Source organism: Pseudophryne corroboree, chromosome 3, assembly GCF_028390025.1.
Source record: "Pseudophryne corroboree isolate aPseCor3 chromosome 3, aPseCor3.hap2, whole genome shotgun sequence".
In the NCBI taxonomy this organism is placed as follows: Eukaryota; Metazoa; Chordata; class Amphibia; order Anura; family Myobatrachidae; genus Pseudophryne; species Pseudophryne corroboree.
In genome coordinates this window covers 636,697,135-636,710,843 of record NC_086446.1, presented here as the reverse complement: position 1 = coordinate 636,710,843, position 13,709 = coordinate 636,697,135, and the positions used below count along the sequence as shown (strand labels likewise).

The 13,709-nt window shown below is 39.8% G+C and overlaps 1 protein-coding gene across 2 annotated transcripts in view; it reads left to right on the top strand.

The window, feature by feature from the left end:
* Positions 1 to 13,709, top strand: part of PCDH15 (protocadherin related 15) — a 2,278,876-nt gene that overhangs the window by 1,251,971 nt on the left and 1,013,196 nt on the right. The window lies entirely within an intron of this gene.

The window sequence follows — 13,709 nt, the reverse complement described above, 5'->3', positions numbered from 1 at the left end:
TCTTCTTGTCCACACCACCTTAACCTCTGAAAATCCTGTCATCCCTCAAGCCTAAAGGAATTTCAAGTTGTCTTTAATAAACAAGCCACAAAGACTTTCCTGTACACCAAGACTCCCATATTTCTGATACCTGGGAAAACTGACTTATTATAGGTCATGCCATGCACCTGCATGACATCCTCATATTTTCCAGCAATCTCTTAGTATGTAGACTTTCTGGCATAAGGTGTGCTGTACTTATATATACACTAGCTCCTCTCATTAAAGCATCACTTTTATTACAGCAAATACATTTGCTAAGAAATGGTTTTCAAAATTTATAAAAATCAGAAATCATGTGAATGGTATGAAAAGATGGTGTTTCATTTCTCCAAGGGATGCTGGCAGTTCATTAGATATTGACCCATATACAGTATTGTGTAGCATACTATACAAAGTGTTGAAAAACATTGCCATTCAAAATGTATTAGAGCTATTATCCATGTCCAGGGGCCTATGTTTTAACAAGCATGGCAGTGCCGCGATTATCAACAATTCTGGCCATAGTAGAAATTATGTTTCCAACATAACTACTTCTGCTATGTATCAAAAATTTCTACAGTAACAGCACTTTTAAAAAGTTGCTGTCCCTGCAAAGTTATTCCTTGCAAATTAGAGGAGTCTCTCGTATTTTCAACAGACTGGTCCAGAATATCTGATACTGCACGTGCATGCAGGGTCTTTTTCCGTAAAACCTAGAAGAATGGATGTTGTGTGAGAGAGAGATGCCTCTACTCCAAAAAATGTCTCCATAGGCATAAAGTGGCTAAAGCCTTCTCAGGGTAGAGGTAGTCTTTGGGACCGGAGCTTGGTTTATAGGGGTCAGACTGCAGTCCGTATGGAAACTAATGGTAACAATGGTCTGCAGTGCTAATTATCTTTTTCCAGGGGTTTCTGTGAAACCTGCTGCGTTAGGCTATTGGTGCATAATGGTGACACAAAAAATTCATCCCAACTCTGCTGTTGTACAGATGTGCACCAATGTAATCCACGTTTTAAAATGAATTTCAGGTTTTAGTTCCTAAATAGTTACAGTATATTTGTAATACCACATGGCCCATCTAGTCTGCCCTTTTTTTTAACCTTTTAGTAACCTCAACCCTATTTGATCCTTAGTTCTTTGTAAGGATATTCATATGCCTATCCCAAGCATGTTTAAAATGCTCTACTGACTTAACCACCTCTGACAGGAGGCTTTTCAACCTATCCACTACACTTTCTGTGAAGTAATTTTTCCTCACAGAAAAGGAGGGAAAATTTTAATGTTTCCCTCCTGGAACTTGTTAAAACCCTTGACATGTTTGAAAGTTTCTATCATGTCCCCCTTTTCCCTTTGGTGCTCCAAACTGTACATTTATGAACTTTTAGTATTTTCAGAAAGATTTGTGATGTAGACCATGCACCATTTTAGTTGCTCTCCAATGTATTTATATCATTCTGTAAATATGGACTCCAGAACTGAACACAGTACTCCAGATGAGGTCGTAGCAATGACCTATACAGTGGCATATTACTTATTTTTTTCCTGCTATTGATTCCTCTCCTATTGCAACCAAGCAGCTGACTTGCCTTTCTCATTGCTTTGCTACATTGCTTACCAACCGTTAAGTTACTTGAAATAGTGACCCCCTAGATCCCTTTCCTCTTCAATAGTTTCCATTATAGTACATTGATACTATATTTAGCCTCTGGGGTTTTGAGACCTAAGTGCATGATTTTGCATTTTTTAGTATTAAACTGTAGTTGCAAAATTCTTGACCTTTCCTCAAATCTGTCTAGATCATCAATAATTTGTTTAACCCCTCCCAGTATGTCTACCCTGTTGCAATCGTTGTGTCATCTGCAAAAGGCATACCTTCCCTTCAATACAGCTTGCAATATCACCAACATGGATATAAAGAGCACTGGTCTAAGAACAGATCCCTGGGTTACTCCCCTGGTAACATTTCCCTACTTAGAATGCACTCCTTTTACTACAACTGTCTGTTTTTCTATCCTATTCAACTGTTTTATAATCCAATCTAAGCTTTCAAGTTTATTTAGCAGTCTGCAATGTGGGACCATGTCCGATGCTTTACTAAAGCCTAGATATGTTACATCTATGGTCCCCTGGTAACATTTCACTACTAGTCAAAATAGTCAATAAGATTTGTTTGGCATGGTCTCCCCCCATTAAATCCATTGTGTTAGGATCCTGTAAAATGTTAGATTTAAGATTTTCCAATTTTTTTTCTTTTAATAGTATTTCTATGTTTTTTCCTACTACTGATGTAAGGCTTACTAGTCTGTAGTTACTTGCTTCTTACTTGCTCAACGTTTCTGCAGTGGTACTACATGCACTCTTTTCCAGTCCTCTGGAATTGCTCCTGAAGCTAGTGACTGATTGAAAAATTATGTTGCTACCAGTACATCTTTTAGTTCTTTTAGTATTCTTGGAGGTATCCCATCTGGTCTCATTGTTTTATCCACTTTCAGTTTTGAGAGTTCTGTTAGGACCTTCTCTGTAAATATACTTTCATCTATCTTATTTTATGAATGTCCCTGCAACTTAACTGTGGCACCTTCACCTCCCCTTCTGTAGTGAATACTAAGCAAAAATAATTATTTAGATGATCTGCTATTGCTTTTTCTCCCTCTACCTAGGTCTCACTCTTTGCCTTAAGTCTTATTATTCCTCCATTTGATTTTCACCTTTCACTTATATACAGTACTTGAAAAAGTATTGCCCCTTTATCAATAGACTGTGCCAATTTCTCCTCAGCTTCTGCCTTTGTATGCCTAATGGCCGTCTTATGGGCCCTACACACTGGGCGATAATACAGAAAGATATGAAAGATCTCGTTCATTAATGAACGGGATACCGTTCATATTTTTCAGTGTGGAGGCAGCACTGATGAACGATGCACGGCCCCATGCTCATTCATCGCTGGTGCCCTGTCGCTTGTGCATGCAGGCCAATATGGACAATCTTGTCCATATTTGCCTGCACTGCTAGGGAGCCGGTAGACAGGGGGGGGGGGGGGGGGGGTGAAGAAACTTCACTTCCCCTGTCACTGCCCTCCTGCTGCCAGGTCACCCATTGGCCATATCCGACATCGGGCAGCTCGGCGGCAGATTGCAAAGTGTGTAGGGCCCATTAGCCTTCTTCCGTATTGCAAAATATATCTCTATTACCTCTTTGTCATTATTATTTTGAGTTTGCTTATATTTCCTAAAGACAATCTTTTTTGCTTTCAAACTAGTTGATACCTCTGTTGTAAACTACAATGGTTTCCTTTTCCTGGTGCTTTTTATAACCCCTGTTGTTTTTAGTATTGTACTTTTTAATTTTTCCCACCTCTCCCGCACTCCTTCCAAGTTCCTCCAATCTGCAAATGAATTACTAACACATATCCCTATTTTTGCAAAGTCAGCCTTCCTAAAATCAAACACCTTTGTTATTGATGGTGACTGGATCCTAAGCTCTCACCCACGTATATGTCTGATAGAATGTCACCATAAGTGAGTATTAAATCTATTATTACATCTCGGCGAGTGGGTTCCCTCACCAATTGCTCGAAGGATGCTCCCTGTAAGGAATTTAGAAATTTGCCATGTCTAGTTAAATTTGCAAAAAAAAAACTACCAGTTTACATCAGGTAGAATGAAGTCTTCCATGATTATGACCTTTCCTTTTAAAACCATTTTAGTGATATCCTGTAATAGGTTCCTTTCCAGTTCCTGCCCCTGGCCTGGTGGTCCATAAATCACCACAGTGCAAATTTTGTCCTTCTCCTTCATTTCTATGGTCACCCAAAGGGCCTCAGTTTTTTCATCAAAATTTTGTATTAAAGTAGCATTTTATGTTTTTTTTTATTTTATTTTTACATACATTTCTACCCCATCTCCAATTCTTCCTATTCTGTTCTTAGTAAATATTTGTTTCCTGGTATAGCTTTGTCCTAGTCATGATTCTCATTGCCCCGTGACTTCGTATTAGCCATAATCTCCAGATCTTACCTTGTCAGTATTTCAAGTAGCTATGGGATTTTGTCCCCTAAGATCCTAGCATTTGCACACATAGCTTTAAGAATTCTGTTTGTGTTTTTGTTATTCCTAGCCATGTTTACACAATACATAACAAAATGTCCTGTTTAAAGTTGAAATGACCTGTTTGGTGATGTTTTTCATTTTTTTTAAATAACTGTTCACAAATCACACTTGTCCTTTTACAACATGGCTGCAACCCTCAGCCATGGCTGCCCATAACTGAATCTAAAGACATAGTAAGTATGCAGAAGACATGTTACACTTGACCTCAAATGGACAAGTGATCAAGGAGATAATTAGCACTGTGTTTGAGTAAACACCAGCCAGCATGCAACAATAACTATGATACACTGAGCACATCCACACAGGCAATACTAATTACAAGCAGTCATTACATCAAAAACTTTAAAAACATACTGTACATGAGTTTGTATAAGCGAGAAATGTTTGTTGGAATTTGCAGCATGTAGCACGGAGATGACTTCTCACAGATGCAATGCATGAAATGCCGAGTTGATTTTGCAGCATGAGAAACAGATTACATACTTCTGTGGATTTAACGCAATTCATCTGTATGAATATTGGTTTGTAGTATGTTTACCTTCTGTTTTATTTAAGTTTAACACTGGTATAATGATGATATTGATTTTAAGCTGACAGTCTATAAATAGACACTACATATACTAGACACCCTGACATTCTAACCTATACTGAATAAATATGTCTACAGAAATATGCGTTCATCCTGATTATTACCCCCACGCACCAACCACCCAACTCCAGCAAAAGGTGTTAGTCAAATCTAACAAATGTAAGGTCAGTAATCACTATAAATTCTTGACATAATACAGATATAAAACCACTTATAACAGCTTTTAAAAATACTGTAAATCACTGCTATTCTATAAAAACAGATGCCTTATCCAATGAGTATAGTAGTTAATCAAATTACCTAGTAATATTTCAACACAAACAGTTGAGATAGTCTACAATAGTGATCTGAGTGATCTGCGGTATATTGTATATTTCCCTAGTAAAATGGAACATTGGGGGTAATTCAGAGTTGATCGCAGCAGCAAATTTGTTAGCAGTTGGGCAAAACCATGTGCCCTGCAGGGGGAAGGGGCAGATATAACATGTGCAGAGAGAGTTAGATTTGGGTGGGGTGTGTTCAAACTGAAATCTAAATTGCAGTGTAAAAATAAAGCAGCCAGTACCTGCCCTGTGCAGAAACAAAATAACCCACTAAATCTAACTCTCTCTGCAAATGTTATATATTCCCCCCCCCCCCCACCTGTAGTGCACATGTTTTTGCCCAACTGCTAATATATTTGCTGCTGCAATCAACTTTGATTTTCCCCTATAGGGCCTAATTCTGAGTTGATCGCAGCAGCAAATTTGTTAGCAGTTGGGCAAAACCATGTGCACTGCAGGGGGAGGGGGCAGATATAACATGTGCAGAGAGAGTTAGATTTGGGTGGGGTGTGTTCAAACTGAGATCTAAATTGCAGTGTAAAAATAAAGCAGCCAGTATTTCCCTGCACAGAAACGAAATAACCCTCCCAAATCTAACTCTCTTTGCAAATGTTATATCTGCCCCCCCTGCACTGCACATGGGGGGTCATTCCGAGTTGTTCGCTCGTTATTTTTTTTCCGCAATGGAGCGATTAGCCGCTAATGTGCATGCGCAATGTCCGCAGTGCGACTGCGCCAAGTAAATTTGCAATGCAGTTAGGTATTTTACTCACGGCATTACGAGGTTTTTTCTTCGTTCTGGTGATCGGAGCGTGATTGACAGGAAGTGGGTGTTTCTGGGCGGAAACTGGCCGTTTTATGGGAGTGTGTGAAAAAACGCTACCATTTCTGGGAAAAACGCGGGAGTGGCTGGAGAAACAGAGGAGTGTCTGGGCGAACGCTGGGTGTGTTTGTGACGTCAAACCAGGAACGACAAGCACTGAACTGATCGCACTGGCAGAGTAAGTTTCGAGCTACTCAGAAACTGCACAGAGTAGTCTTTTAGCAATATTGAGAATCTTTCGTTCGCAATTTTGATAAGCTAAGATTCACTCCCAGTAGGCGGTGGCTTAGCGTGTGCAAAGCTGCTAAAAGCAGCTTGCGAGCGAACAACTCGGAATGACCACCATGGTTTTGCCCAATTGCTAACAAACTTGCTGCTGCAATCAACTCAGAATTACCCCCATAGTGTTCTCACCACTTTAGTGGAAACACAATTATACTCCACAGAAGTCTAAATCATACACAGGTTTGCATTCTGCAACAGTGTTTTTGTTGCAGAATCAAACGGAATTCCATCATAAAATGGAATTCAGATATCCAGATGCCATTACTGTTATACAGCATAAAGCAATTGTGTGGCTCTGGGAGTCATTTGACTACATGGGTTTCTTAATCTATATTTTCTATATGTTTACAAAAAAGATCTTGAAAGGACTGGACTGGAAAGATGTTATTAAATTTACTAAAGTGTGCTGGACACTAGGAAAAAATGTCAGGTTGTTAAAAAGCAGCATTTTCTCCTTTTTGTCCTATGTCATCATGGCAGCTGTCACTAACCTGACAATTGCTGTCCATCAGTATATTTTTATAAAGTTGTAAGTAAAACCTTGCTTGTCTGATGCTACCAAATCTTAAGTAGTTTACACAGCTTTGATTTTAAAACATAAAAAATAGTATCATTTTTTATTATTAGTCATTACATTTTATTCATTTGTTTAAAGTATTTATGTTGTTTGTAGGCTGTATATCATTTTTTATTTTAGACCAAAATTGCATAATTTATTGGCTTTTTAAATCCAATATTATGTAAACCTATAGTTTTGGTTTTCTATTATTTAATATTTAGCACTTAATCAGTTTGTTTGTAATGCTTTTTTGTAACCCGTGTGCACATTAACTCCAATTTCCATAAAAAATAAAAATCAAAACAAAAAAAAAATTGGTAGGATGGACCCACATCACTTGTACTGTTGTGGACATTTTATTTTACACAGACAGTTCCACTTCCAAATTTTCCAAGCATGTGACTGAACTAAAATTGTGCCATCTGTATCTTTGTTTGAATACTGTGCAAAAATTGTATTATGCCCTATTTTTAAAGCAATAATATTATCTATTGTATTATACAGTTGAGGACAATGATTACACGCGACTTACAGAAAAATACATATTTGTATAGCCAATACAATACAAAATTGTCCTGAAAGCATGATTTTAGCACTTGGAAGGTGAAGTGAAGTTTTTCCTCACTTACAACACCAGTGAATTAATAGGTTGAATATTGGTTCTGCCCCCAAAATGCCTCACTCCGCTGTACAGAACACACCGTAGCTGACAGCTCCTCCTCTGACAGAATTTCTAGGAAACTCCTGGGAGTTTGGCTACTGGAAGACTGGATAAACCTCCTGCATCCCTCCCAATTCTCCAGTGACGTGGAGAAGGGGCATTATGATGTGATTCGCTGTGAATCACATTGTCATGGCCACGCCTTCTGCTACATGGTGCTACACATTGCAGCATGGTATCACAGGAACTCCCAGTGCCCCATCTCTTCCACTGAGGACCTCCTGCTCTTTGGATCTCCTGGAGCACAGGAGGGAGAAGTAGGTAACTTTGGTCCACGCTAAAGGACTGATTCAGAGATGGACGCTAATGCATTCACAGCTGAGAATTTGTACACCGCGAATGTGAGAAAACATGTTACTGCTGCAACCACCTGGAAATATGTTGAGATGCCCACCAGCAGCTTCTAAGATCCAAGCTCCTGTGTGCAAACACGCAGCAGTGGTCGCCGATCCTCTGATAATTGACTATCTGGGTAACCCTATGACCGAGCAGAATGGGTGTGGGATCTGAGATGCTGGCGCCATGTTTTCTGCATAGGGATTGCAGATGTGGATCGCAACATGCCGGCATTTTTTATGCCACTCCATGTTATCTCCCCCAAATAGTCATTGACTGTCAGTCACTTTGCAAAGAAATCCTCACTGCGAGCATCATTGATACAGTACATTGGCATGTGCGCAGTGTGACCGTAGCACATGCACAGTTGGCTGATAATTGCTCAACTCAGTAAATATCAGTATTGTGTATATATCTCTGAATCAGTCCCTAAAATCCTGTATCAAATTCTTATTTCAAGGAACCTATAAAAGGGGATTTTCTCATATTTTAATTGCAGGGTCACTTATTTTATTATTAGTAAACATATCATCCTTGTTGCAAGACTGCAGCCTTACCATATCATACATGCACTGCTCATAACATTTCAAATCAACCTTGCACCAGAGTAATATATTCCTAGTAAAGAAAATGAAAATGCTTACTTTTCCGTAAAAAAAAATCACTAGGGTTTATTTCCAAGGATGAAGTGTTCCTACTTAGTAATTATATGCTTGACCCAATCAATTATTGTGATGCTTAGCATGTGTTTTGAATGATGATATGAATTAACACATTACCTATGAGTTCTCAAAAGATAATGTACTGTATTTACATTACTGAAATACGTATATCGGTTTAATATACAGATGTGTCCACTTACACCTATTTTGCTCAATTTGGCATGCCATGAATATCACGGCACTCTAGGCCAAGCTGATTTTCCGTGAGTAGCGAGTGAATGGATTACATTTTTTTTGCCATAATATAATATGTATAAAGTAGCATAGTAAAGAATTAAATTAAGAAAAAAAACAAGGCATGACATAGGAGTCTATTTACTAAGCCTTGGATGGAGATAAAGGCCCTCATTCCGAGTTGATCGCTCGCTAGCTCCTTTTAACAGCAGTGCAAACGCTAGGCCACCACCCTATGGGAGTGTATCTTAGCTTAGCAGAAGTGCGAACGAAAGGATCGCAGCATTGCTAGAAAAAAAGGATTGTGCAGTTTCTGAGCAGCTCGAGACTTACTCCTAGCTAGCGATCACTTCAGTCTGTTTAGTTCCTGTTTTGACGTCAAAACACGCCCTGCGTTCGGCCAGCCACTCCCCCGTTTCCCTAGGCACGCCTGCGTTTGTATCTGACACGCCTGCGTTTTTCAGCACACTCCCGGAAAACAGTCAGTTACCTCCCAGAAACGCCCCATTCCTGTCAATCACTCACCGATCAGCAGTGCGACTGAAAAGCGTCGCTAGACCTTGTGTGAAACTGCATCGGCTTTTGTGAAAGTACGTCGCACGTGCGCACTGCGCGCCATACGCATGCGCAGAAGTGCCGAATTTTGGCCTGATCGCTGCGCTGTGAACAACGGCAGCTAGCGATCAACTGGGAATAACCCCCAAAGTACCAGCCAATTGGCTCCTAACTGTCATTTTTCAAACAGCCTGTGGCATGGCAGGTAGGAGCCGATTGGCTGGTACTTTATCTCCAGCGACTTTATCTTCATCCAAGGCTTAGTAAATAAACCCCTAAATCTCTGAGTCTATGGCATGCATTTTTTTTTGTTACCCTCTGCATCTTTTCAATTTTGTTTTGTGATAGTAATTGCTGTTGATGTCCCCACTCTTAAACCCCGGATGTTGCTATTGAACACTTTGTTTTTATGATTCCGAGTGTCTGTCTGATCATTTTACTATTACTGCTCTTTGTACTATTTTGTATAATGTACAAATATACGGTAAATAGCATGTAACATAATTTGATGTGAATTGGCTGCTAACCCCATGCTGTCCATGTACAGCAGGGATGGGGAACCATTGGCCCTCCAGCTGTTGAACTACACATACCAGCATGCCTTGCTGCAGTTTTGCTGTTTGGCCATGATAAAACTGTTTCAGGGCATGCTGGAAACTGTATTACAACAACAGATGGAGGGCCAAATGTTCCCCATCCCTTATGTACAGCATTATTTTAGCCATTCATTAACATTGGTTTTATGGCGCCATGCAGTGCTGGATTAAACCCTGTGGAGACCCTTATACAATAGAAATCTTGGGGGCCACCTCGCAAATTATCTCCATTTTTAATTTTACCAACCAACAGTCTACTATCTGGAAATGTGAATCTGATGTCTATGGTTTATATTCTTTAAGTTGTTAATGGGTACATTACATTAATACAGTATTTTCTCTATAGAGTCTTTAATGTAATGTTTTCTTTTCTTTGAGTTGATTAATTTTTTCTGTCTTTGGAAACAAGTTAAGAAAGCTTGATTGTAATTTTCTTTCAAGATCAAATAATGTGTTTTTGGTCCATTGTCACGGGGGCCAACGGCCGGTGCCTACTTTGCCTATTTGGTAAAACGGCACTGGCGCCATGACCAGGAGATCTGTATTTTAGGTACTCTCTTTTTGTTTTATCAGAATGTTTTGTGAACTCATGTATACCATATTTCCAGAGCAACCATACTGTATTTTATTTTATTTTCTTGGGGGGGGGGGGGGGGGGATGATTTTCCTCTGTTAGTTTGCTTGCCACTAGTGCAAAAAAGTACTGTAGATAAAATATGTGGTTATATAACCTCATGAAGTACCATCTACAGCCATTTAGGGTATCTAGTCAAGCTGTAAGAAAATTGTGACACTGAATAGCTAATATATTCCTCTACAGTATATATTTAGAAAAGTAATACAAAAGTGTTATGGTTTTAGCAATTTACTCACATACAGTATGGCAATTATAATAACTTTTAATCGTCAATTTTTATAGTAACAAAAAATTGCAGTTTTGCTGATATTTTTTAAATGTATCTTGCCAGGACAGCACCAGCAAGATGTGGTTGTCTCAGCAAGACTTCGCTCACTTGGTACAATTTTTACCACTTGCTAACCTCTACAGCAATACTACTGGGGGCATAACTACTGGGGCAATACTACATGGGGGCATAACTATGGGGTCAGTACTACTGGGGGCAAACTGCAGGGGCATTACCACTAGTGGCAATGCTACCTGGGGGGGCAAAACTACATGGGGGAATCACTACTGGGGGCACTACTACACAGGGGCAATACTACAGGGGGCATTACTACTGGGAGCACTTCTACAGGGGGCAATATTACACAGGGACATTACTGCTGGGTGCAGTACTACACAGGGCAATTACCACTAGGGGCACTATTAATGAGGACATTGTATAGGGGGCACTTCATAAGGGGCATCACTCCTGGGGACATAAGGGGCACTACTACTTGTGGCACTGCATAAGGGGAACTACTACAGTTGGAATTGTATAAGGGACACTACTGCTGTGGGTCTTATGTGTATTAGGGGTGCCACTACTGTGGGCTTTGTGTATAAGGGGCAATAATGTGTGTCATAACATGAATAAGGGACATTACTACTGTATGTGGTGTAATGTGAATAAGATTGTGCTACTGTGCAGCATAATTTGAATTGGGGATACTACTGCATGACCACACCCCTTTATTTTTGTGGCATGCATTATCCCTTTATTACATATGTGCCAGGGGGCAAGGGGGTGTTCCACCCCCTCTCTAGGACCACTTTAAGCATTGGATACATCTATACATATATATATATATATATATATATATATATACACACTGTATGCTGATTCTTACTACTGATCTGAGCTGCGCCACTTTTTAAACCCATGGGTCATACCCAGCCTGCTGATTCTGAAAAAGCTGTCCAGAGCCGGCTGCAGAGGTTGGCTTGCGAGATGATGGCATCATCATCTTGCGAGATACTAGCAGCAGTGCAGCGGCTTGAAGTAGTCCATGACAAGGAACAAACAGCCAGGTGACAGACACATACATCCCTCCTCCCAGTGGCCTGACCCGCCGCTCACCTGCCCTCCTATGACCCCCTAAAAAATGGCTATTGGTGTGCTTTGGCATGAGCCCCCTCACATGCCTGGGCCCGGGTAATCTGTACCCCCTCCCCCCTCTCTCGGCACCACTGTTCCCAGTCACTCACATCCACACATACTCTGAAAAATGGAATACAATGGAATACAATACTAATTCCAGGCTGCAATGGCACACTGCACCCTTTACAGCCACCTGAGAGCCAACCAGCTTCCTGGTTCCAACCACCTCTTCATGACTTTGTCAGGAGCTTTGTCTTTCTTTTCCTCCAAAGGATTTCAATTAAGAAGATGCCCCCTCTCCCAGTATTTAGGCAAGCAGTAATGTAAAAAAAAAAAAAATAGGGTAGGAGGATGAGGTTTTTTTCGCTTTGTGGGTTGTTTGTGTGTTTTTCTTCCAAGTAACTGGCGGTTCAGCGCCATCTTGCTTTGCACATTCACATGCTACTCTACATACATACTGATGCGCATACCCTGTATCTTAAATCAGTCTGTATGTGTTATTTTATGCTTTTATGTGAACATATTTTGCACCAGTATTTTTACACGTGTATGCATCCAATTCAACATTATTATTTATTATTATTATTATTATTATTATTATTACAGGTTGAGTATCCCTTATCCAAAATGCTTGGGACCAGAGGTATTTTGGATATCAGATTTTTCCGTATTTTGGAATAATTGCATCCCATAATGAGATATCATGGTGATGGGACCTAAGTCTAAGCACAGAATGCATTTATGTTTCATATACACATTATACACACAGCCTGAAGGTCATTTTAGCCAATATTTTTTATAATTTTGTGCATTAAACAAAGTGTGTCTGCATTCACACAATTCATTTATGTTTCATATACACCTTATACACACAGACTGAAGGTCATTTAATACAATATTTTTAATAACTTTGTGTATTAAACAAAGTTTGTGTACATTGAGCCATCAAAAAACAAAGGTTTCACTATCTCGCTCTCACTCAAAAAAGTCCGTATTTCGGAATATTCCGTATTTCGGAATATTTGGATATGGGATACTCAACCTGTATTATTATTATTTATGAATAGTTTCTTATATAGCGCAGCAAATTCCGTTGCACTGTGCAATTGGAAACAACAGTGATAAAACAAAACTAGGTAATAGCAGACAGTAATATAGGTAGGAGAGCACTTCTCGCAAGCTTACAATCAATAAGGAAATAGGTATTGGTACACAAGGATAGGTGCTATCTATTACGCAGTGGTGATCAGATACTTTGCTTGTCAATTTCTCAGGGGACTGGCAAAATACAATATGTTAAAAATCCTTAAATTGCTGATTTCAATAATTTTTGGGATCAGAATCGGTGAATCAAGATTGTCCAACTTGTTAGATTTTTCTGATCCCCTGACCCAGGCATTGGCAGAACAGGTAATTGCCAAGGGTGTAGCTACCATAGGTGCAGAGAGGGCAGCTGCTATGGGGCCCAGAGCAAAGAGGGGCCACCTTTCCTGTCACTGTTACATGTGTTATATACAAGGCTATAGCTACCATAGGTGCAGAGAGTATACCTGCTATGGGGCCAAGAGCTGAGAGGGGCCCACCCTCCCTGTCAAAGATACATGTATTATATATATTTTTTTCCCTTTGGGTGTGACATAGAGGCACTCACACTCTTTTGCCTTGGGGCCTACAATAGATCTAGTTATGCCCCTGGACCTGCTCATTGTAATGTGGTATAAAATGGACAGAAGGGTAATATACTTTTATATAATATGAAGTGGGACACTGTAATGTGGCACAATATGAAGTGAAGGCACTATAGTTTGGCATTATATAAACTAGGGTTACTGTAATGTGGCATAATATGTACT